Source organism: Phodopus roborovskii, unplaced genomic scaffold (genome assembly GCF_943737965.1).
Source record: "Phodopus roborovskii unplaced genomic scaffold, PHOROB, whole genome shotgun sequence".
Lineage (NCBI taxonomy): Eukaryota > Metazoa > Chordata > Mammalia > Rodentia > Cricetidae > Phodopus > Phodopus roborovskii.
Window position 1 is genome coordinate 49,650 of NW_026126102.1, and position 25,266 is coordinate 74,915.

Here is a 25,266-nt window from a genome sequence, read left to right on the forward strand (position 1 = left end):
CGGTCTTTAGTGGGACATCAGTTGTTTTCCTCCCGTTTGGGGCACGTATTTCGAGAAGTAGTAAGATCATGTATTTATTTATTTGTTCCACTAGGGATGGGGAGCCGGTTATCAGGGATTCACTAGAAGTAAGATTTACTGCAAAGGTAGCTGTGCCCGGCAGGCCATATCTTAGCCAATCAAACGTTTATTAGATTGAGGCTGTTTTTCACATGTTTCCGATTTGCTTCATGACAGTTGTGAGTAGTTAATCTGAAATGTATGTCGCTTTTATACAGATACCTTGCTTTGTGTGCAGTTTGATGTTTGACTTTCCATCCTAAGTGTGAATTAAGTGATTTTTCTACTCAGATGAGATGGGTGCTTGATGCCTACTGGCAAAATAAAATTACAGGTAGCGTGGATCATAATTGCATTTGTAGTTGGCAAAATGTGCCTTTCATTTACTACTAGGACAGCATGTTTTTAGAGCTCTTTGGATTGTAGAATTTGAGAATGAGCATCTCAGCCTATTTTCTACATTAACAAACAGCACATAGATGCGCTGCTCTTTTACATAGGAGAATATACTTTAGTTCTTAAAATACAGGCCCTTAGTTTTGTAAAGATCATTGCCCTGCTTTGTAAATTTGCATTAATTGGCTCAAATTTTTATTTATGGAGTATTGGGAAGTATTGGCTGGTTATTATCAGACATTCATGTTCATTTATTTGAATGCTTTACCTTACAGTTCTATATGTCTTCTAGATTTTACTTAGTTTCTTATTTAGTTGTCTGTATTTAAAACCATAGTTGTGCTTTTGTGGATGGTGAAGCTGTGGAGACTTAAGGATTTGAAGCCAGCCTGACTCCAAACTAAAAATTACCGAAAAGAAAACATAGGTGTTGTCTGTAGCGTCTGCCGATGAAGAGTCTGAGGCAGAACAACCTTGTATCTCACAAATTCAAGTCCAGCCTGGTAAACATCTAAGATTGTATCAAAAAGAAACAAATGTATATAGGTTCTACTTGGATTTGCTCCTTTTCTCTTTTCTATTGTTTCCCTTTTTTGTTTTTGTTTTATTTTGTTTTTTTGTTTTTTGTTTTTTTTTTTTTTTTTTTTTTTGAGACAGGATCTCACGCAAACCAAACTGACCTTGAACTGTATATTGAAGGATGATCATAAACTTCCCAGAGCTGACATTATATGTCACCATGCTGGGTTTTGCTGGGCTGGGGGATTCAACCCAGTACTTTTGTGCCTGCTACCAGCTGAGCTATTTATCACCGGCTGAGATCCTCTTTGCAGTACTATAGGCATTGAATCTAGAGCCTTGTGCATGCTAACCTTCTGCCCTCCTACTGAGCTGTACCCCAGCTCTCCTTTGTGTCTTTTATTTTGAAACAGTTTCTTTAATTTGACCAGGCTGGTCTTTAATTCTTAAGCACACTAGATCTTCCCATCTCAGTTTTTTCCAGTTTCTGGGACTACTACATAATATTTGACACAGCCACTTCAGGAAGCTCCTCTCCTTTTCTTTAGGATGAAGAAATTATGCATATTTTCGTATGTAGGTGTTCTATTTGTTTATTTATTTTTTACTGGTTTTGAGTTTTGTTTTAGACCTTGGTGATGGTAATAGTTATAACTACAATTGAGTACTTGTTGTCCTTGCATAATTAACAAAATTTATAGTTAAACTTATTTAGTGTGTGTGTGTATGTGTGAGACTTAAAGGGATCAGAGAGTGTTCTCTATTTTCCCCTTACACCATGTGGGTGCAGGGATAGAGCTCAGCTCCCAGTTTTGGCAGCAAACACCTTTATCCACTGAGCCATCTTGGCTGGACATGGTATATTTTTATTTTGAAGATGTCTCATTTTTATTTATATGTTTGTATATGTATATACATATAGGTGTGTGTGTGTGTGTGTGTGTGTGTGTGTGTGTGTGTGCGTGCGCGCGCTGGAGGCCTGTCTTAGTTATTGTTCTGTTACTGTGAAGAGACACCATGACCATGGTAACTCTGATGTAAACGGTTGATTGGGAGCTTGCTTACTATTTCAGAGGTTTAGTTCATTATCATTGTGGTGAGGAACACTCTTCCGATGTTGACTCCAACTCACTTCTCTCTCTTGGGCTGCTTCCACTCCCTGTTAGCAACTCTCCTCAGCAGGTATCCCACAGCTCTGGCATTTCTAACATCTTGGGGACTGCAGGACAATCCAGGCAACACCTTACAGCTTCAAACAATGGCCTCTCTAGGCCTCCTTGTAAAGACATCCCTGGCACATGCCTGGCCTCGGTGGCTTGCTTTCCTTAGTCATGGAGGGAGATTCCTCAACCCCTTTCTTGTATCCTTGATTCTAAAGCCAGAACCACATGGCTGATGCTGCCAAGTTCATTACACTTCCTCTTGCCCATTTTCTCCTGAAACTGTATATTTTGTGTTTATTTTTGTTCAGCTTGCTAATTTTCATTATAGATATGCATAAGAGTGATTCCTAATAACCACACTGGGTCAATATGATCAATATTAGTCTGTCTTGAAATCTCTTCTGCCAGTTGCATTAATCTAAAACTCTTCAGTTTATTTTCAGGCAGATTTTTAGGACAAGGTCAAAAAACTCTCCACATTCTTTCTCAAAATTTCACAAGAATGGTCTTTTGGCCACTTACTAATACTCTTCCCCTCTGAAAATTCTTGAGCTGGGTGCTCCTTACATTTTATATCTTCCTTAGTGTTATGAGCACTTTCCTGCCAGCCTGGTCCCACAGTCATGTCAGTCCCAAAATAACACACAGAGACTCTATTAGTTAAGAAGCTGTTGGCCAATGGCTAGAGCTTCTTATTGGCTAGCTCTGTCTTAAATATTAACTAATTTCTATCAATCTAAGTGTTTCCACATGGTCTTATCTTACCAGAGAGAGGGTCTGGACCTCTTGTCTCTTGTCCTATATCTTGATTCCTCTCTATTACATCTCCCAGAATCCTCCTTGTCTCTTAATACCACCTATCTTGCTTTCCTATTGGCCCACAGGGCTTTATTCATTTACCAATAAGAGAAACACATTTACAGAAGACATCATCTCTTTTTTGTCTAAAATATAAAGAAGGGCTTTAACTTTAACATAGTAAAATATATAACAAAACTATATTTAACAATATTTAGTCCATTAACATCAGGAATTTAAGAAAATATTCTATCACCTATCCTTTCTTTGTTGAGTCTAAAGTCTTATGTGTAACTTATCTTTAATCCTAACTAAGGAAAACTATAACCATAACTGTCTTCAGCTCCATCAAAGAGCACAGAAGGATAATATATAAACTCTAGAATTGACAAAGACAACTTGCCTGGTCAGTCACCCGAAGGTCTTCTGTAATGTTCCATCTTCAGCCTATAGGCCATAGTGTGTCTGGCAGACTCCTCAGCAAAGCAGGAAACTTTAAACTGTCCACCTGTATTGGCAGTTTGTCAGTCACTTTTTTCTGTGTCCTGTAGAATGTCTAATAAACTCTTCCATGAAGCATTTTTAAACTATTTAAGTTGGATTAACTTAGCAGAATTGATAATCAAGTGTATTTCAGCTGTTATTCCTTCCTAGTAATTGAGCAATTCAAAGACAACACAAATTAGCATACAGTATCCAGACTCTATTTTTCTTTTTTTTAATAATTTTTTTTGTCGATCTCAGTTCTCTCTCCCTCCCTCCTTCCCTCCCTCCCTCTTTCCCTTTTACTCTCTCTACCCCCTTATATGCACCCTGACCACCCTCCCCTCCCTCTATTTTTCTTTCTTATGGGGCTTTTTTTAATTATTGTTTATTTTCCTTTTATTTTTTTATTTTCTGAGACAGGGTTTCTCTCTGAACTTTTGTCTGTCCTGAAATTCACTCTTTACACCAGATTTGCCTTCAAATCACAGAGACCTGCTTGCTTTGTCCTGAGTGCTGGGATTTAAGGTGTGTGCCACCACACCCAGTTACTTTATTTCTTGTTTAACCAAATACCCTTTTTATTTTCTCTCCCAAGCCTGTGTATATTTTAAAACACACTGTAAACCTTTAGAGGTTTTTCTTTATCTTTGTCTTTATTGTTAATCTTTATCTTTTTTCTGGCCACAGGTATTTTTTTATATGCTAAATAACAACATTGCTAAAATTAAAGCAGTGGCTGTTTTAGCCAGCTGTTTGTACATACCATTCAATGGTTAGCAGGGCCTCTTAAAAGTGCCCTGTGGTTTTTTCTGCCTATGTTAGGAAACCTCCATTAAAGGAGCCGCATGAGTCTCTGCTTGTCTCTAGCAAAACAGCCCAACCTAGAAAAATGCTGCTACCAAGAAACCTTGCTTGTCTCTGTTCTTTTGTTTCTAAAATCCCTTTTTAAGCTTTTGTCAAGTTTTAAGTGGGAGTTATTAGTACCCACATTGCAGGTGCCATTATTTTTAGGAGCACTTTTCCCCCCAGCATGGTCCCACAGCCACATCAGCCCCAAAATAACACACAGAGACTCTATTAGAAGCTAGAGCTTCTTATTGGCTAGCCATTATCTTAAATATTATATCATTTCTATCAATCTATGTGTTTCCACGTGGTCTTATAGTACAAGAAAGAGAGTCTGGACCTTTTCCCTCTTTTCCTACATCTTGACTCCCCTCTACTACATCTCCCAGAATCCCCCTAGTCTGTTAGCCCCGCCTGCCTTGCTTTCCTGTTGGACAACAGGACTTTATTCATTAACCAATAAGAGAAACATGTACAGAATGGCATCTCCCATCACCTCAGCATTATCTTCCAAGCTCCGAATAGCCCATTAAGCCCTGCTTAAAGTGTCCAACCAATTTTTTAACTACACATGTGCTTTAATCAGCTAAACAACAGAGCCCTTATGCAACCAATTTTTTAGTTCAAAGTCTTCCATATACCTCCAACAAACAGCATGGTTAGACCTGTAACTTACTCTTTAAAATTTATTTTTATTTCATGTGACTTGGAGTTTTTCTTATGTATATCTCTGTGGGAGTGTCAGATCCACTGGAGCTGGAATTAAGACAGTTATGAGCTGCCATGCATGTGCTGGGAATTGAATCTGGGTTCTCTGGAAGAGACGCCAGTGCCAACACTGTTCAGTTGCTGTGAAGAGATAGATAGTAGGAGCACAGCATCTCTTTAATTGGGGGCTTGTTTACAGTTTCAGAGATTGAGTCCATTATCTTGGTGGGAGCATGTCAGCACTCCTAGTTCTGGAGAAGTAGCAGAGACAGGGAGGGAGAGGGGAAGACAGACACTAGGCTTGACATGGGCTTTTCAAACCTCCAGCAAGGTCACACCTCCTATTCCATCTCAAATAGTATCACTCCCTGATGACCGTCTGAATATGAACTTATGTGGGCCACTCTTGCTCAAAGCGCCACAAAGCCAGAAAGGAGGGCATTGGGTCCCTTTAAGCTGGAGTTAACAGTCAGTTGTGCCCCACCTGACAATGGGTTCTGGGGATCAAACTCTGCTCTCCTTCAGGAGCTCCTAAGTGCTGACATATACAAGATCCAGCTTGTATAGTTGGAATTACTTTTCAGAATATTACTTCATCTTCCCCATTTTGCTGGCGAGGAAATGGAGACAGTGCTGCGTCTGCACAGGGGGGAGGGGGCTGAGATACTGCAGAGGGTGTTGAGGTTAATAACACAGGACTCTTGCTTGATGTTAAAAAGGGCTCTTTATTCTATTATATTTTACTCTGGGGGCTGGCTTATATACCCCGGCACTAGATGGAGGAGGGGGAAACAAAGGGGAGTGGCTAGTTATTCAAGGACCTGTTAGGGTGCTTGCAGGGGGCCCAATCCAAGGTTGAGGAGGAGAAAGGCATACCTTGCCTCAGTAAGCCTGTTTTTCTTTTCCTGAGGTTACAGCTGCCTGCCCAGAGGGCAGCAGGGGGAAGTGCATTCTTAGCCTAGGTCTTAATTCCTACAATTCCCCCTCTTTTATTTTCTACAAGAGACTCCTGGCTTAGGTTATGTAGTTTGTACCACCCCTTACCCGTCCTCGGGGGACCTGGCAACCCCATGTCTTAGGCGAGGGGTTTCCTACCCTCATTTCTGCAGCATCTGTAACCAGACCTCATGATTGTCGGGAGAGTCATGGGCCAGACTGAGTTCCTTTTGTGAAAAAATCTGTTGGATCTTGCATAGCACAAGAATCCCTGCCCTGGCTGCTACTAGCCCCAAGTCCTCTAGAAGCAATGCACCACCTCAAAACTGTCACCAACCTCCAATCTGGGCCATGGCATTCCACCAGCCCTCTGCTGAAATAGGAGTAATTCGGGTCTTATTGACCTCCACTATCTGGTGAGCCAAAACTGGTAAAGTCTACAAAAAGACTAGGCCAAGTGTGCATTGAGGTGGTTGACCCCTACAGAGACATTTGCATTTCAATTAAGGTGATACAAGAGGAATGATAAAGTGTGAGCAGGAGGCCTGCTACACCAACCCGAAACCCCAAATTGTTCCCGAAGTAAGTCAGTTTGCTGATTTAAGAAGTCCAAACTGAATATGAGAGTCCAAACCAAATATGAGCATTCAGGCAGGGCATTCTGCGTAGCTAGTGCTTCACTGATTCTGCCAGCCAGCTGGTTAACAGTCTCTGCGTTGGCGGCAGACTGAGCGACAGCAATCCCTGCAATGATGGCAGCAGTCGCTGACACAGCAATGGCAGAAATGATGGCAGCAGTAGTACCAAAGTCTCTTCTTGGCGGTAGAGGATAATTTCTTCTCCTCCATGTCAGTCTTCCATCACCATGGGGGCTAGGACAGGAACTCAAACTCAAACTACCAGGGCACCAATGTCCCTCGGGGGCCAGCAATTGCTCAGGAAGCAGGTTCTGGAAGAAAAATTGAGAGATTCTCCCTCCCCCAAGGAACCATTAAAGGTGGAGCACAGTGTCCCCAAGGCAAGGACCTATGCAAGTCATAATTTTTTGGGGAGCTTCCAGCATAGGGACCCTGATCTAGGGGGCCATATAGTAGCATTTTCCTGTTCCCGCTGGAAGTTTATGGTATAGGACCTCTCTAAGTTCCCAGCAGTTGTTCATTGCTGGCATTGGGGTGAAAATCAGCAATGGAAGCATTACTCAAAACTATACATGACCTGGAGAATGACCCATTGGGCAATTGAGAAACATTAAGCACTCTCTGGAAGCAAAGGCTCCTCTGTGTCAGGAAGGTCAAATTACTCAGTAATGAAGTTTCCAGCGGCATATTGGCAGCCAGTAGTCCCAGGGAATGTTCTCTCCTGACTAACTGGCATCAGGATGTGGGGGTTCCTCACCAAGGAACCATCCGTGCTTCCGTGGGCCAGAGATTCCAGTAAAACAGGACTAGATTCCTGATCAGGATCCACAGGGCGAACATGTGGTTCTGGTATCCAAATAGGTTTCTCTGTTCTTGGGGGAAAAACACAAAAAGCCCCTCGAACCTTAGCTAATAGGGGGGTGGGCGGTTGCCATTGTCCTGTAATTATGTCTTTCCATCTGACCCATCCCAATGTTTGAGAGGGTTTGTTCCAATGTCTCTCCATGGCAGACAAATTATTTTTATCTACAGTCAAAAAATTTAAAATATAAGGTATTGTAGATAATTGAGAATTGATTGGGGAAGGTCCTATATTCCCCCTTTTTTTATTTTTTTAAAATATTGTTTAAGGGTGGCATGAGTGTGTTCCACAATGGCTTGTCCCATAGGGTTGTGTGTGATGCCAAATGAGTGATTAATATGATGTTCCTTGCAGAAGGCCATGAAGTGATGACTAGCATATGCAGGGCCATTATCTGTTTTTAAGATATCAGGAACACCCATATAAGCAAAGGCCTGTAAACAATGAGAGATGACATCTTTAATCTTTTTTCCAGAGTGTAGAGATGCAAAAACCACCTTAGTATATGTATTCACAGAAACATGCATGTATTTTAATTTTCCTGCTTGAGGCAGGTGGGTGACATCCATTTGCCAAAAATTGTTAGCCCTTAGTCCCTGGGGATTCACCCCCTCATTGGGGGAATTATGATGGGTGCAATTAGGGCATTGAGAAGTAACCTGAGTGGAAAAAGGTAAGGAGCAGTTAGTATGAAACTTAAGAGGACATGCATTTAGGTGATACCGCTCATGAAGCTGGTGAGTGTGTTGCTCCTCTGTGAACATGACTATTGGGGGCCTAGTTAAAGAATCAGCAAGTTGATTTCCCTGGGCAAGGGGTGCTGGGAGGCCTGAATGGGCACTTATGTACCCCACAAATGCAGGGTGTATCTGTTGCCAGATAAGATGTTGAAGCTTACTAGAAGAGAATGAACTTGAGAGGTGGGAGGGACATATGGAGAAGTCTCTAATGTCTTTACAATATTAGTAACATAAATGCTATCAGTATATAGATTAAAAGATTCTTTATCAAACAACTGAAAAGCCATTATGTAAGCAACCAATTCAGCAGCCTGGGAGGACATTTGCCCTGTAGGTGCCTGCCCTCTTTTGCATTTGACTAGAGACTACTACAGCAAAACCCTTAGAGGAGCCATCTGTAAACACTCAGCTCACTCCTTGAATGGGGCCTCCTTTATAACCTTAGGAAAAATTACAGGGTGCTGCCTAAAAAAAAAAAAAGACAGGAAGGGGCTATTTGGGTAGTGGTTATCAAATTTAGCTATTGCAGATGTGATAAAGTGTTCATCCATCATGAGAGGTCTGCAAATGGTCAACCTCTTCCTTGTCATAGGGGAGAATAATCTTATCAGGGGGCTTTCCAAAGGTTTGGATGCTTAATTTATGCACTTTCCATAACAATTGTAATATCAAATCATAATAGGGGGACACCACCTTCTTAGGGGAGGCTGACAAATGAATCCAATATATAGGGCCATTTTGCCAAAAAAACAGCAGTGGATGAAAAACTGGAGGAAAGTACAACCACAACAAGAGGCTGTTCATAATCTAGGCGGCAAAGATGGGCTTTTTCAATACTTTTTAATAACAATTGGATGGCCTCCTTGGCCTCCAGTGTAATTTGTCTGGGAGAGGTCGGAGCTGGATCCCCTGGAAGAATATCATATATAGGGGCGGATCCATTGAACATCTCCCTAAAACCTTTGCCAATCATGAAGAGTTTTTAAATTTGAATAGTCAATTTGGAGCCTTTGAGGCCGGTCTATTGGATTTGATGGCCTAGATAGGTGTAAGGAGGTTTCTTTTGAACCTTCTCTGGGGCCAAAATATATCTGTGAGCCTCCAGGAGCTCCTGCAATTCAGCAAATGCTTCAAGACATCTCTCCTCAGCAGGCGCTGCCAGCAGAATATCATCCATATAATGGATAATGTAAAGATCAGAAAACTTGTGCCTGATAGGATCCAGGCAGGCAGCCACATAAGCCTGGCATATTGTCGGGCTATTAGCCATCCCTTGGGGGAGCACCACCCATTGAAAGTGAAGGGCGGGTTCCCAAAAATTAATTGAAGGAAGGCTAAATGCAAACCTGGGGCTATCTTGGGAGTGCAGCGGAATGGAAAAGAAGCAATCCTTTAAATCAATAACAGTTAGATGCCAATCTTTAGGAGTAGTCACAAGTGAGGGCAAGCCAGGCTGAAGAGTTCCCATAGGCTGCATTGTTGCATTAATGACCCTCAAATCCTGGAGCAATCTCCATTTTCCTGAAGCCTTTCTAATCACAAATATAGGGGAATTTCAGGGAGAGGTGGAGGGGATCACATGTCCTGCCTCCAATTGTTCTTGAACTAGCTGGAAAGCCTCCAGAAGTTTTTTCTGCAGTTAAGAGCCATTGTTTCATCCACATTGGATGTCAGAAATCCATGTAATGGGTATGGGGGCTGGCGACCCTCATTAAAAATGGCCAAATCTTTTTCTATCACCTGGAGCCCCGGCGTCTAATGGGAGAGTGGCCACAGAGCGAACTTCTCTTTGCTCCAGCTTACCTAGCTCTCCTCCTTTGTCCCAGCCCATTTTACACATTATCCTGAGAGCTTTGTCCCTTGGCAAAGTGCCTTGGGCGAGGGTTTGGGTAGTAAGGACAACTCCCATCTCTTGCAAGAGATCCTGTCCCCACAAATTAGTGGGGAGGCTAGCCAGGATATAGAGCTGGAAGTAACCTGAATGGCCCTCAGCATCTTTCTAGTTAAACCAAACTGTTTTCTTAGACTATTACTATTTTGGTGATGAAAGCTGTGTGACTGCTGAGCTAATTCTACCTGAGATACAGCGACCATTTTTGTCAGTCTATCAGCTGACTCATTACCTTCAGCCAGTGGGCCAAGAAGGTTCGAATGAGCCCTTATATGACCCACAAAGCACGGTGCCTTTCTTTTATGAATGGCACTTTGAATTTGCTCAAACAGTAATTTAACCTGGATATTACTAGTTCCAATGTATGGAACTATCTCTAAAACTTGAAGAGCTCTGAAAAACATAAAAAACTCTCAGTATATGAGTTAAATGAATCATTCATTAGAAGCTGAAAAACTACTGCAACAGCTTGTAACTCAACTATCTGAGCTGAAGCTGGATCTGTCTGTATGACATTCTTTTCCATCAATAACAAGCTGCTTTTTCATTAGAAGAACCATCAATAAAATCGAACAGCATTTTTCACAGGATTACTCCTTACAATTTTAGGGAATACAAAAGGATGCATTAACGCAAATTGTAACAGTCTATGAGCTGGAAACTTATCAATTTTTCCCCAAAAACTGAGCAAAAGCAATTGTCCATGAGTCACTGTTTTGAAATAATCAATCAACTTGCTGTTTGGTATAGAGAACATGTATTACATTTGGTTCCCTGCCAAAATATCTCCTAGACTCCATATGGCATTTTTGTACCACATAAGGTACTACTTCAAAATAAGAATTTGACACTTTGGCTGGGGAAACAGGTAAATGCAACCATAACAATGGTCCCCCTTCCCATAAGACAGAAGACGGACTATGCTGTGTGGGAAGCACATATGCCTCCTATGGTTTTGCATAGTCAATATAGCATATCTGTTGATGCTGAACTGCATTCTCCAATTGTAAGAGAACTTGTCAACTCTCTTCAGTTAGCTGTCTAGGTGAATTGGGATCACTATCTTCTTTCAGGATATTGCTTAAAGGTTTCAAATCACCAGTAGGTGCTTTTAAAAAAGGACATACCATTGGAATATTTCCTAATTTGTGAAAATCATTCAATGATCATAAGCTATTTTTTTCTAATTTCTAATTTTTGAGGCCTAATTTCTTTAGGATGTAACATAAGTCCCAAATACTTTTGAAAAATTCTTCTACTCTGTAAAGCTTTCATTAGCTGACATGGTCTCATTTACATTTTCACTGGCACCCTTTTAGGTGGGGGGGGGGGGGGTAAAAGGGCTGCAGTTCCCTGAGGTTTTTTTCTCAATAGCTTTTCTCAAATCTTATATTAACCTCCATTCTTTCAATTTCTTTTTAACCACCAAAATTTAGGAAGATTTTTGTATTCTCTCCTCTGCTAAACTCTTTTGAACCATCCATACAAATTTCTCTGGCTCGCAGGCCATTCTGGCTTTGACCATTTCCTGCTGCAAGACAGTCATGGGAGATGCAGATCTCCAACCCTTTTAATTAAGACAGTGACCTGATATATCTCCTCCTCCTCTTCTTTTTTTTTTTTAACTATATCCCAAGCAATTCAAGTAGTACCTATTCTTGGAATTCACACATTTATACATTCGCAATCACACTTCAGACACTCATTTGTGGCCACACCATACATACAGAACATACATACACTTTTCAGCTCTTCTTTCCTTTAGACCATGATTAGTTTGTTGAAATAGAACATCTTTAATAGAAATCTCTTGTAATGCAGCTGTTGTAGCTAAACCTTGAATTGTGAACATCCAAAATCTGAACAAATCCCAATATATGTCACTGTTTTCTTTTCTTTTTTATGAGGCCTTAAAACACTTTCTGACAGGCTGTATTAATTATTTCGTACTTTTGGCTGGGTGTTAGCCATGGCAGCAGCTCCTAAAGCAACAGGCATCTAGGTCTAGTCTGCCTGGGCTGTCGACTGCAGCTCATCTGTGACTGCAGCTATTTGAAAAGCAAGCAATCACCATTGTAGCAACTCTGAGTTCTTGGCACCCACAGGTCCTGCTGACGTAGTGCATAAGCGGGGCCGCACCTTTGCTTCCCCAAGCCCCGGTGCAGCTTTGAGACAGCTATGGTGGCAGCTTTCAGGAGGGTGCCTCTCCTTGGGCGGTGCTCCAGGGTCCTTAAGAAAGGCCCTGTCTTTTTCCCTGAAGATACAGTCTCTGATCTGCACAGGCACCCAGCGGCTTCTTGGATAGCCTCTTAATGCTCATCTTCCTCACTTTTACTAGCCTGTTGAATGGATTTTAAAAAGCCTTCGAGAGTTTTTGTCTTTACTGCAGTTTCCTGTTCCTTGTGCAGGCCGGGATGTATTGGGGTAAACTGGTAAATAAATAAGAAAGAAAAGAGATGGGGAATTCGCCTGGAAAGGTTGAATTAGAATTTCAATTAAAGGAACTTCTAGAAAGGGGATCACTAGAAACTTATATGCTGAAATGAGTAGACAAGTATTGTAACTATGTTCAAATATCAAAAGGCAGGTGTACTTATGAAGAATGGACAGATAAGGAAGTACAAGAGAAAAACACTAAGAAGGAAACCAATTTGAAATTCTGCAGTTGAAGAATTTAATATACAAACAGCAAAATAGTATTTGACAGTACACTAGTGGTGGTGAATCTGATGTTAGATTAACAGTAATTATTCACCCTGCAATAAATATTAAAAATTATACAGAACAACTTGGTCATCATATTTTTTTCTTCAAGAGACAACTATAAAATTTGACAGTTTTCATGTAAAGAAAAAGAATGTTAGGTTGTCAGTATATCATAGGGGTTGAGTGCTTGCCCCAGATTCAAGACCCAGTCTGGGAGCGTGGGGACCTCCAATTTCTGCACCTGATAGGGTGTCAAGGTTAATAACACAGGATTCTTGCTTGATGTTAAAAAGGCTCTTTTATATTTTACTCTGGGGGCTGGCTTATATACCCCTGCACCAGATGGAGGAGGGAGAAGCGAGGGGGGGGCAGCTAGTCATCTCAGGTTTCAAGGACCAGTTAGGGCACTTGCAGGGGGCCTGACCCAAGGTTGAGGAGGAGAAAGGCATACCTTGCCTTAGTAAGCCTGTTTTTCTTTTCCTGAGGTTACAGTTGCCTGCCCAGAGGGCAGCAGCGGGAAGTGCATTCTTACCTAAGGTCTTAATTCCTACAGACATAATTTGATTGAAGTTTTGCAAGTTGTAATTAGTGGAGCTGGGATTCTACCTAGTCCTAACTCAGTTTGTGTTGTGCTCTTTTCTTTTTGGTTGAGACAAGGTCTCAGCATGTGGCCCATAATAGCCTTGAACTGGTTGGTAGTCTAGGCTGCTTTGTTACTACTGTGTATGTGTCCAGCTGGTGGTGGTTCATGCTTTTAGTCCCAGCGCTCAGGATGCAGAGGAAGGTGGATCTCTGTGAATTCAAGGCCAGCCTGGTCTACATCATGAGTTCTAGGACAGACAGGGCAACACAGAGAAACCCTGTATAGAAAAACAAAAACAAAAATGAAAAAGAGAAAAAAAGCCTTCCTAAACAACAACAACAAAACATATGCAAATGTAGGGTGTTAATAAAACTGTGCTTCCCTGGTTATTGCTATAGAAGAATTTCATGAGGGTACTAATAACTGTCTTGGGCTGAAGTGTCACTAATCTTCCTAGTAATAATCACAGTTATAGAAGAAACAAACAGGCAGTGCTTGAGAACCAAGCCCACAGTGCCAAAGCAGTTAATCTCAATCCCAATTTTTCCATTGTTCCATCTTTCCCGACTTGATTATCTTAATGTGAAACAAATATAATATGGGCAGCTATATAGTATCATTAATTTGATTTTTATGTAGTAATTCCAGATGTTTTTCTTCATCAGAAACTTTTTTAGGTAGGAAAAAAAAAAGCTTAGTTCTATTTTATTTTATGTGTGCTTAACAAAAACCAGAAATGTTTTAGGGCTCTGTGGTAGAAAAAGTCTCAATAGGCAAGAGCTAGAGGAAGGAAAATTAAACTAATGACCTGGATAAATCATACACAGAATAATCAATGGCTCAGCTTTTAAGAGCTTTTTAAAATATATTTATTTTATTTTTTATTTTTAAGAAAGGCTCTATCACTATAACTCTGGGTGGCCTGGAACTTTAGATCAGGTTGGCCTCAAACTCACAAAGGTCAGTCCCTCCCAAGTGTTGGCCATTGTTTTTGTTTGTTTGTTTGTTTGTTATAAGATGGAGTCCCACTGTGTAGCCCAGGCTGTCCCCAAGCTCTCCACCCTTCCCCAGCTTTCAGGGTAGTTGGAATTCCAGACTTCTGACTTGGCTTTCAGTCTCTTAATCCCACCACCACCTCCTTACCTCCTACAGGGTTTCTCCTTGTAACAACCCTGGTTGTCCTGAAACTGTCTCTGTAGACCAGGCTGGCCTCGAACTCATAGAGATCCATCTGCCTCTCTCCTTTCCCACCACCCTCAACTAAATAATCCCACCTATGCTCCTCCCTGCTACTCCCTGTCAACTAGTTGCTAACCTCCCCACCCCTGAGTCCAGGTTGATTTTATTTAATTAACACAATGCAATACATCTTTAGACAGTTAAACAAATGCAGCATAAACAATTGACTTCCCTTCAAGCTATGGTGATGAACACCTATAATCCAGCACTTAGGAGTCTGAGGCAAGATTAGTGCAAATTAGAAGCCAGTCAGACTGTCCCGGAAGAAGAGAAATAGGGAGAGAAATAGGCAGTGGTGGCAGTAGCAGAAGAAAAGATGCAGGGAGTAAAATGTCTGGGCTTTAAGTGTTAATTTACGATAGGGTGCTTACTTACTGTACTGAAGATGTCCACAGCACTACCAAAATGGAGGAGGTAGCTCCCTACTCCCACAGTAACTTGGACTGTACCCTGTGCAGCATTTTAATCACCCTTTTAACTTGCTCCAAATATTTGTGTACATGTCTTAATTTCTTCTACTATATGTAAAATAAGACTAATTTCTAGCTATCCTAATTTTTTCCACCCTGATTGCCCTCTCAGAGTCAAATCTTAGATAAAAAGAAAGGTCGTGACACATGCCTGGAATCAATCCATCAGGAGTTAAAAGCTAGCTTCTGCTATGTAAATTCAGGGCCAGCCTAGATAATGAGATTCTGTCTCATAAGAGTCAATAGCATCTAGTCAGTAAAACTTTACTAGACCTTTCCAAAGTCACCATTCCCTCCATTTTTAATCCCAGCAATAAATACATTGTCACTCTTTCAGCGACACTTTAGAACTGCTTCCTTACTTAACCTATCTCCCTCTCTTAATAATGCCTACCAGGGCATCAAGTTCTTTGTGGAGGCAGCATGAGTTATAAGCACTTGTGGAGTCATGATAATCAATTCTCTCCTATCATGTATTTCAGGAGTAAAACTCGGGCTTGGCCATAAGCCCCTTTACCTACTGAGCCATCATGCTGAATGGGGTTGGAGGGTGAACAGCTGGGGAATGTGAAAATGCAGGGCTGAAAAAAAACACAGACAATTTTATCACCCTTTGTATATACAGTGCCCAGCCTTGCTCCTCAGACAGTCAAGTACTAAACTAATTGACAAAGCATTCTCCAAATATAAAATGAAGGTTATTGATACACCAACACTACTGAAATAATACCCTAAACAAAAATTATGCGGAAGAAGAGATAGCTGGACTAAAGATACCAGGAACAGGAATAGCTATTTTAAGCCAAAACTGAGAGACTTCTCAGAGGCAGGATATGAAAACAGTAGCTACAGGGCAAATCTCAAATAACCTTTTTCCTGGACAAGAATCTTTCCCCAGGCAAAAAGAACAAATGGCTAGGGTAATAAAGGTCTTTTCAGAGGTATCAATCATTTCATTCATAAAAGGACAAAAAAATACACTAGATATAAAGTAGAACAAAATCTAGAGCGAAAATTAGTGACCTTCCAGCAATATGGTTATTCTCAGTAAATGTCTGCACCTATATGTATATATGAAACATAGCACATCAGTAACAAAACATCTGATAATAGTTTGTTTCAGAGCAAAAAAAGATGTATGTACATTGAATAAACAAACTTCACCTCATCAGTATCCTTCCTACACCCCCCAAAGTAAATATAATCAAGTTTTATAAAGCAGAGACATTTCTAAAATTGGAATGTCTGCTACAAATTCATTCTGTTAATAACAGCATAGACTTGGAAATGAAAATTTATCCAAGCTAATACAATCATGAATAAGATGTAGCTATATGAGCCTGGGCAATGGTGGCACATACCTTTAGTCCCAGTACTCAGGAGGCAGAGGCAGGTGGATCTCTGTGAGATAGAGGCCAGCCTGGTCTACAGAGCGAGTTCTAGGACAGGCTCCAAAGTTACAGAGAAACCCTGTCTCCAAAAAAGCAAAACAAAGATGTAGCTATGTGACTAGAAAAGTCAAGCTTGGGTCAGTTCATAGCAGTCTTCAAACTATTAAGATTTAGAACCTCTTTGCAATCTCAAAATTAACAAGGATCCCAAAGATGTTACTAGTAAGTCCTGTTCTAATGAACAGAGTCGCAAAAGCTTAAGATCCTACATGTTGTGAAGATGAGATAGGAAATCTCTTAAATTTGAGGCTAACCTGGGCTGCACAGTAGTTTCAAAGCTAGCATGGGCTATACAGATATATTATGTCTCAAAAAAATATTACCTCACATGCCTACATCCATTTAGAAATATTCTTTGTTTTGCTTTTTGAGGCAGATTTTTTACTGTGATAAACAGGTTTTTGCCTAGAACTCATAATCCTCCTGTTTCAGCCTTGAAGTAACTACAGACAGGTATGTACCACCCCACCTAGACAGAAATATTCTTTTATGTATGTACTATATGTGCTTATCTAAAGAAAACTACAATATATAACTGACAACTCCATTACTAGCTACATCAGAGGTTACTAAAACCTAGTCTAATCAAAATCAAGGTTAAAGTTGGTGTGGTAAAGAATTCCTATAATTGACCAGTGGTGACACACACCTTTAGTCCCAGCACTGGGGAAGCAGAGGTAGGTGGGTGGATCTCTGAGATTCAGGTCAGCCTGGTCTACAGAGTGAGTTCCAGGACAGCCAGGGATACATAGTGGGAGACACTGTCTCAAAAAGTAAACAAAGGAAGAATGACTATAATCACGGCACTTAAGGGGGTGAGTACAAGGAGTGTGCCCTTAGCCCAGGCTACATGAGACCAGTGTCTGAAAAATTAGGATCACAGATTTTTTTGCAGTACTAGGGATGGAACCCCCAGAGCCTATTCTCTGACACTATGCAAGGGCTTTACCACTGCTCTATCTTTATTGCCCTCTTTTTACTTTTTCATTTTGAGGTAGGGTCTCACTCAGTTGCAGAGTTTAACTCTGAATTCACTCTGTAGCCTTGACTAGCCTTAAACTTGAAATCTTTTCCCTACCTCAGCTTCCTCAGTAGGCCTGTGTGCCAAGGCCTGTCTTTCTTTTCACCCCAAACCAGAACATAATCAACTAAATGGTACTTTAATGTTTGCAAAATACTACTTCTGAATTTTCCAAAAGTGCACACACACATCGTCCTGACTTACCGTTTTTCACATCATTGAAATACAGTATTTACCCAGCTAACATATTAAAAATATTGGGTTACTATCCAATTGTTTGATAACTATCACCTTAACAGACATTTTCTCAGACATCAACTAATATCTCTCAATTCAGACAACTTCTACTTAAGACTAGTCAATGTGATGGCACACACCTTTTACCCCAGCACTTGGCAGGCAGAGGCAAACAGATTGAGTCTGACACCAGCCTGGTCTTCATAACAAGTTTCAAAACAGCCAGGGTTACACAGTGAGATCTTGTCTAAAATTGGGGGTGGGGTAGGGGTAGAGATATGACTCATTGGTTAAAAGCATCATGTAATTCTCTTCCACAAGATCCGAGTTCAAATCTAAGCACAGAGAAATTTAGCCGGTTGCTGCTCTGACTTTCTGAGCTTGCAGGTTTTCAACCTAGATTTTGAATCTCAGAGTTTTACTAGAACTATGGAGATTTAGTTAAAGCTACTCATCTTGGCACCAACAGAGTCATTGTCTGGGGTAACAGAATCTCCCTGGACTAAAGGCCCTAGCAGCTAGGCCCCTAGTGCTAGTAGTTCAAAGCACAGCCACTGTGACAAGGTACAACAGCACTGCTTTGTTTATTTTGTTTATATTAAATTCGATTTGAGGCTGAGCATGGTGGCATAAACCTTTAATTCCAGCATCCCAGAGGTAGAGGCAGAGACAGGTAGATCCCTATGAGTGCAAGGCCATTCTGGCCTATAAATAGAGTTCCAGGATAGCCAGGATTTACACAGAGAAACCCTGTCTGTAAAAAAAAAAAAAAAAAAACAAAACCAAACCAAACTAAAACATGTTTTGGTTTATTTGATAGGTTCCAAATTTAGTTGTGATTCTTGTTTTGAAAATATGCCTCTAACTTGCTTCAAAAGATTGATAGATAACACCAAAGAACAATTTGAGTATAAGGCAGAATTTAACATGGTTTATGCAGGATTTCCTCTGCAGAGTCAGGTCAGCAAACTGATCTAGCTACCAATTTGTGGCCCTTTTTTGTAAAGTTTTATTGGAATGCACCTAGGACTGTTTGTTTATGCCACCTGGTGCGTTTGTAGCAACTGCATTTTGTAGTTGGAGAGTTGAAAGGTTGCCCCTTAGGGTCTTATCTACAAAGCCTAAAGTAAGTATTTTCTGACTTTTATAGAAAGTGTTTGTTGATTTCTGCACTGGGTAAATGCAGGAAAACCACACCCAGCTGAGTAGAGTTTCATAAAAATGCAAGCATAAACATGTATTCATGCCAAACATTTATCAGCTACTCCAGTTCTCCATGTTAGGAGCCACACCTAACTGCATCTGTTAACAGTTTTCCATTCAATTTCCATAGCCTGCCTTCTACCATTTCACAATAACTCACAAGCTGCAAATATTTTTTTGAGACAGTCTTACTCTGTAGAGCAAGGAGGCCTGAACCTCACCTTGTAAAGCCTGCTCAGGCCTTAAACTTGTATTGTCTTCTTTTTAGTGCTAAGATTACAGGTGTGAGCTACCACACCTGACTTAGCAACTGCAACTCTTCTGAAACCCTCTTCCACAAGCACATTTCAGGTCTGGTTTTCAAGGCAAAGCATCATACTTAAAGTGTTTATGTATTTCTGGATCATGTGTAAATTGTGTAAAATTACTTTGCTACCATTTCAGGGCTGGAGAGATGGTTCAGAGGTTAAGAACACTGGCTGCTCTTCCAGGGGACACAGGTTCAATTCCTAGCACCCATATGGCAGCTCACAACTATCTGTAACTCCAGGTATGCCTTCTTTTGGCTTCTGCAGCACTGCTGAAGTGTGGTGTGTAGACATAGCATATAGGCAAAACACCATAAAGGAAAAAAAATCCTATTGTTTGTTCTTTCGTTCATTTCATTATTTATTGAGTAACAGGGTCTCACTCTACTCCTAGTGCTGGGATTATGAACTACCACATACAGTATTTTTTTTTGGTTTTGATGGAGGGTGACAAAGGCTCACCTTGAACTTGTATGTAGTAGAGAATGGCTTTGAACACATTATTCTGCTTCCCAGTTCTCTGAGTGTCAGGATTACAGGCTTGCACTAGTATGCTTGCTTCTCTGGCAGGTGTTTTTAAGTGTGCTTTTTTTTCTTGTTTTTTGAGACAGGGGTTCTCTGTGCATTCCTGGCTGTCTCAGAATTTATTCTGTAGAGCAGGCTGGCCTCAAACTCAGAAATCTACCTGCCTCTGCCTCTTGAGTGCTCTGAGATTAAGTGTGTGTGTGCTGCTACCACTGCCCAAGAAGTGTTGTGCTTCTAATCTCGTTTTCCCCTATGAGTTCTGATGTTGATTGCACAAATTGGCATAGGCTGATTTTATTATACTTTTGAGACAGGATCTCGCTGTGTAATCCTGACTGGCTTGGAATTTGCTGTATAGAGCAGACTGGCCTTGAACTCACAGCTCTACCTGTCTCTGCCTCCCAAGTGCTGGGACTGAAGGTTTGTGCCACACCTGGCAGCTGGATGGGAACTCTTTACTAGAACACAGGGAGTTTATTAGTGACCACATCACTGAAGAAAACATCTGGTTGTTATTTTTTAAGACAGGTGTCTTGTGGACTAGGCTTGCCTCTAATTTGCTGTGTATTGATAGCTCAAGCCTCCCAACTTCTTAGATTATGGGCATGCACCAACACACCCCATTTGTCCACTGATTTTTTATATAGCATAAGCATATATATTTATATGTGTGTAATTCTGTATGTGTGTGCACATATGCATATGTTTGCACATTTGTTGATGTTAGGTGTCTTACTCATTCTCTATCCACTGTAATTATTCAGTCAAGGTCTCTTGTAGAACCCAGAGCTCTCAGATTCTGGCTACACTAGGTAGCCAGTTTCCTTCCAAGATGTCCTATGTCTACCATGTGAATACTGGGATTACAAATCCCAAGCTAAGCTTTAATGTGGGTTCTGGAATTTGATCTCTGGTTCTCTCTATTTTTTTGCAGCAAATGCTTTGTTCACTGAGGCTTTGATTAAGAACTTTTTGTTATGGTTATTTATTTACTTTTCTGGTGTGAGTATAGGGGGCACACATGGAGTTCAGAGGACAGTTTGTACATATTGGGTCTCTTCTCCTATCCTGCGGGTCCTGGGCATTGAATACTTGTTGTCAAGATTGACAATGAGTCCCTTCCATTTTTTTTTCAAGACAGGGTTTCTCTGGGTAGCTTTGGAACCTGTCCTGGAACTTGATCTGTAGACCAGGTTGGCCTTAAACTCAGAGATTCCCCTGCCTCTGCATCCTGAGTGCTGGGACTAAAGGCTTGCGCATCCACCACCAGGCTCCTTCCATCTTTATATGGATTCCAGGGATTAAACCTGATGAGCCATCTCAGTAACAGTACTATAATATTATCCTGTAAAAGCATTGATTCATCAGATATTTTAGGAGTTTTTTAAAAATCAAGGAAATTAATAGCTATAAAGCAGATTGCTGTCAGATTTAATAATGTATTGTGTTATCACTGATTATTGTTGCCAGAGTTGTACAATTCTGGTTCTATTGTGTTTAGAACCAGAAAATGTTCTAAATACAACGCACTGAACAAGATGCATAGGAGTATTGCTCCAGAGTTTACAAGTCTCTTAGGTTGTGCCCATCAAATTGCCACCTGAATAATTATGTTTAATACCTACAGATTTGTGCTCCTGCCAGAACCTTTCCCCATCATTGGCTGATGGTAACTAAAAAGACTCAAGACCATTCAGGAATGATGAAATCAGTGAATGTTGAATACACAGCCTACATGGGACTTTGTATATCACTTCTATCTCTAAGTCTCAGAGAATATCAAAGAACTGGGGTAGGGTGATGGGGGAATATGGGGGGTGGTGTAAGAAGTAGAAGGGCTAGAGAGATGACTTCCTGTTCTTTCAGAGAGTGTGCTTATGTATACATTCATACAGATAAATTTTTTTAAAAAACTGAAAGTGGTGTGAGATAAATATTGTCTTCAGAACATATTACTGTTATACTATCAGAAGAAAATTTTTGTTTATATGTTTGTACTTGTCTCTGTATGTATATGCACTTTTGTGTGTGGGTGCCTGTGGAGACCAGAAGAGGGCATCCAATCTTCTGTAGTTGGAATTACAGCAGAGGATGTGAGTTGCTCAATGTTGGCTCTGGGAATGGCTCCTGTACAGTGCAAGGGTAGCAAGTGCTCTTAACCTCTGAGCCATTTCTCCAGCTTTCCTGATGCATACTTATTCCACAGCAGTTCTGTTGCTGACAAGAGACCTGTGTAAGATTGGCTCTGTCAACAATGCTTTGGGGGTCTGTGCTTAGGCCTCAATGAAAAGGATTATTACCGGAGATGAACTCAGAGACCTCCCCTCCCCTTTCCTTCCCTCCCTCAATCCCTCCTTCCCTCCCTCCTTTCTTTCTTTTTTGAGACAGGGTTTCTCTGGCTTTGGAGGCTGTCCTGGAACTAGCCTTTGTAGACCAGGCTGATTTTGAACTCTCAGATATCATCCTGCCTCTGCCTCCTGAGTGCTGGAACTAAAGTTGTGCATCACCACCTCCTGGCCCACCTCTCCTTTTCCATAGCCAATTAACTGTCACTGGGAGAGGGACTTCTTCAGTGTTGTGTAGCCATTGGCAAGGTGCCTATGCTCCTATAAATAATCTTTCACATAGTACCCTGTAAGCTGGGCTTGATTTTTTTTTTGTTTTGTTTTGTTTTTTTGAGACAGGATTTTTTGTGTAACAGCCCTAGGTGTCCTGGAAATCAGTTTGTAGATCAGGCTGGTCTCAAACTCACAGAGTGCCTGCCTTTGCTTCCTGAGTGCAAATTAAAGGCTTGAGCTATCACTACCTGGCTTGAGGTTGAATTTTTGAACTAGTCTCCTAAGTGCTAAAGGCCATACCTCGAGCCTGTGTACTACCATGTATTGTTATGCCTGGACCCAAATTTATTTTTTTTCTTACTACTGTAGCCTTGGCTGGCCTAGAATTAGGTGTGTAGTCAAGGGTAGCATTGAACTTGGAGCAATCTGCTTGCTTCTCTTGTCTTCTGATTACTGGGATTGCAGCCATATGTTAGCCCACCTGGCTTATCAACTTTATTACTATTTTTCACAATTGGTTTCACTCTTTAGGAACTTTGAATTTCCACAAGGACTTTTTGTGTTGACATTTCCCTTTCTGCAGATAGTTTTGATAGTGATTCCACTGAATCTATAGTTTGCTTTTGAGACTATTGCTGTTTGTTGGTGGGTTTTTGGGGGGAGGTTGTAGTGACAGGGTCTCACTATAGCACTGGCTGGCCTAGAGATTGCTGTGTAGACCAGGCTGGACTGGAACTCACAGAAATCCACTTGCCTCTGCCTCCATGGCTGAATATTGTTGTTAATGAAATATTTCAGTTTGAATGTAGGATATCGTTCCATTTATTTAGGTTCCTTTAATTTCTAGTAGCAATGATTTAGTTTGTATCATACAGAGTTTGGATCTCTGATTAGATTTATTCCTGTGTATTCTTAAAATTCTGTTATGCTTTGTCTTAGGGTTTCTATGACCATGGCAACTCTTTATGTAAAACATTTCATTGTGGCGGCTCACTTGAAAAACATTTAGTTGTGGTGGTTCACTTACAGTTCAGGTGTTTGGGCTGTTGTGTTCACAGCAGGAAGCAAGGCAGCATGCCGGCGGACATGATTTTAGAGAAGTTGCTGAGAGTTCTTAATCTCGACTTCCAGGCAGCAAGAAGTGGTCTGAGACACTGGGCCTGTGTGAGAGACCCCAAAGCCTGCCTCCACAGTGATACTTCCTCCAACAAAGCCATTTCTATTCCAAGAAAGCCACACCTCCTAATAGCGCCACTCCCTTTGGGGGCCATTTCCTTTCAGACCACACTTCTATTTTCTTTATTTTGTGTTTATGAGTATATGCAGGCACATGTATATGGTGAAAGGTGAACAGAGAACAATTTGCTGTAGTCTTTTTTCCAGCATGTGGAAGATTGAACACAGGTTTTAAGGCTTGGTGGCAAATGCCTTTCTATCTGCTGAGACCTTTCACTGGCCCTTATTTCTTTGAAGCAGGTTAATAGCTGTGGGAACTAGGATTGGAACAGTTTGAAGGGTGACTGGGAAAGAGGAAAACAGACACAGTATGTGTAGATTTATTACATTTTGCCAGATGCACACCTGTAATTCCATCTGCACTGGTGGCTAAGGCAAGAGGATCTGAGTTTAAGGACATATCTAGACCTTGTTTTCAATATATATACATGCAGTCACACTCAGGTCTGGTTACTTAAAGAGTAGCTATGAAGGGAAGTACAGAGAAATAGGGCCTTGGATAATGTGGGGGGATGGAACCCCTTGACTTTTTCAGATTTACCAGTGTCAGTGTGAGGAGTTTGCTTGAATTCTAAGTTCAGAAAGCCTGTTTGGCTGTGTTTTCCCCCCTTGCAATGTTAGAGCTGGAAGCCTGAGCCTTATGTCACCAGTCCAGAAAGCAAGCTCGCTCTCTTTTTCAAGATAGGGACTTATGTAGCCTAGGCTGGCCTCGACCTTGCTCTATAGCCACAATTGACTTTGAACTCATTCTCTTGCTTGCCACCTCCCAAGTACTAAAACTATAGGTGTGATTAGCATACCTTGTTCCAGAAAGCCCCTTTGGCCTGGCATGGTGGCACATACCTTTAATCCCAGCACTTGGGGCAGAGGCAGCCTTGGTCTACAAAGTGAGTTCACTCTGGTCTACAAAGTGAGTTCCAGGATATAGCCTGGAACTTTTCCTGTTTTGGAAAAGAAGGCTGTAACCAAGAGCCCACATAGAGGGGAGGAGTAGCTTTAAATAAGAAGAGGAACACCTAGGCAAAACCAGTTAAGAGTTCGTGGTCAGGGAACTGGAACTGTAAGAGGTTGGAGAGAAAATTATATGGAATAGTCCGTGGAGAATGAAAAAGCAAAAATAAAAGAGTTTTAAGGTTGCCAAGGAATGAGAATGCCCCTTTAATAAAGGCAAAACTTCATTTAGCCAATAGTAGTAGTTTCTTTTCACAATATTAGCTCCCCCAAATAATTCCATTCCCAAGGCTATATACCATGTAATACAAATGTGTAAAAATGCAAAAGGTGTATTTATTTATTTATTCTTGGAACAGCCTGGTTAAAAATTTTGACTAAAGGGGCTAGAAAGATAGCTTAGTAGTTATCTTAGTTTAATTACCAGGCGCCACATGGTCACTACCACATTTTAACTCCAATTTCAGGGGAAATGATGCCCTCTTCTGACCATCTAGGGTGCCAGGGATACATATCATGCATAGATGCAGGCAAAACACTCATACACATGAATAAATCTAAACAACTTTCAATTAAAGCAGCATAAAGAGACTGTTCATATTAATTAGAGGATCAGAAAGTTGGTTGATGGAAAGGTGAAACACTTAAGTTTTGGTAGAAAGGAATCTCACTACAAGAATCTGTGTCCAAAGGTAATTTACAGTTCACTGGGTGGTTGCACACACCTTTGATCCC

General features: G+C 41.0%; 1 protein-coding gene across 8 annotated transcripts in view; it reads left to right on the forward strand.

Annotated features, from left to right (window-relative positions):
• The window catches only part of Atrx (ATRX chromatin remodeler), a 150,973-nt gene that overhangs the window by 917 nt on the left and 124,790 nt on the right, over positions 1–25,266 (forward strand). The window lies entirely within an intron of this gene.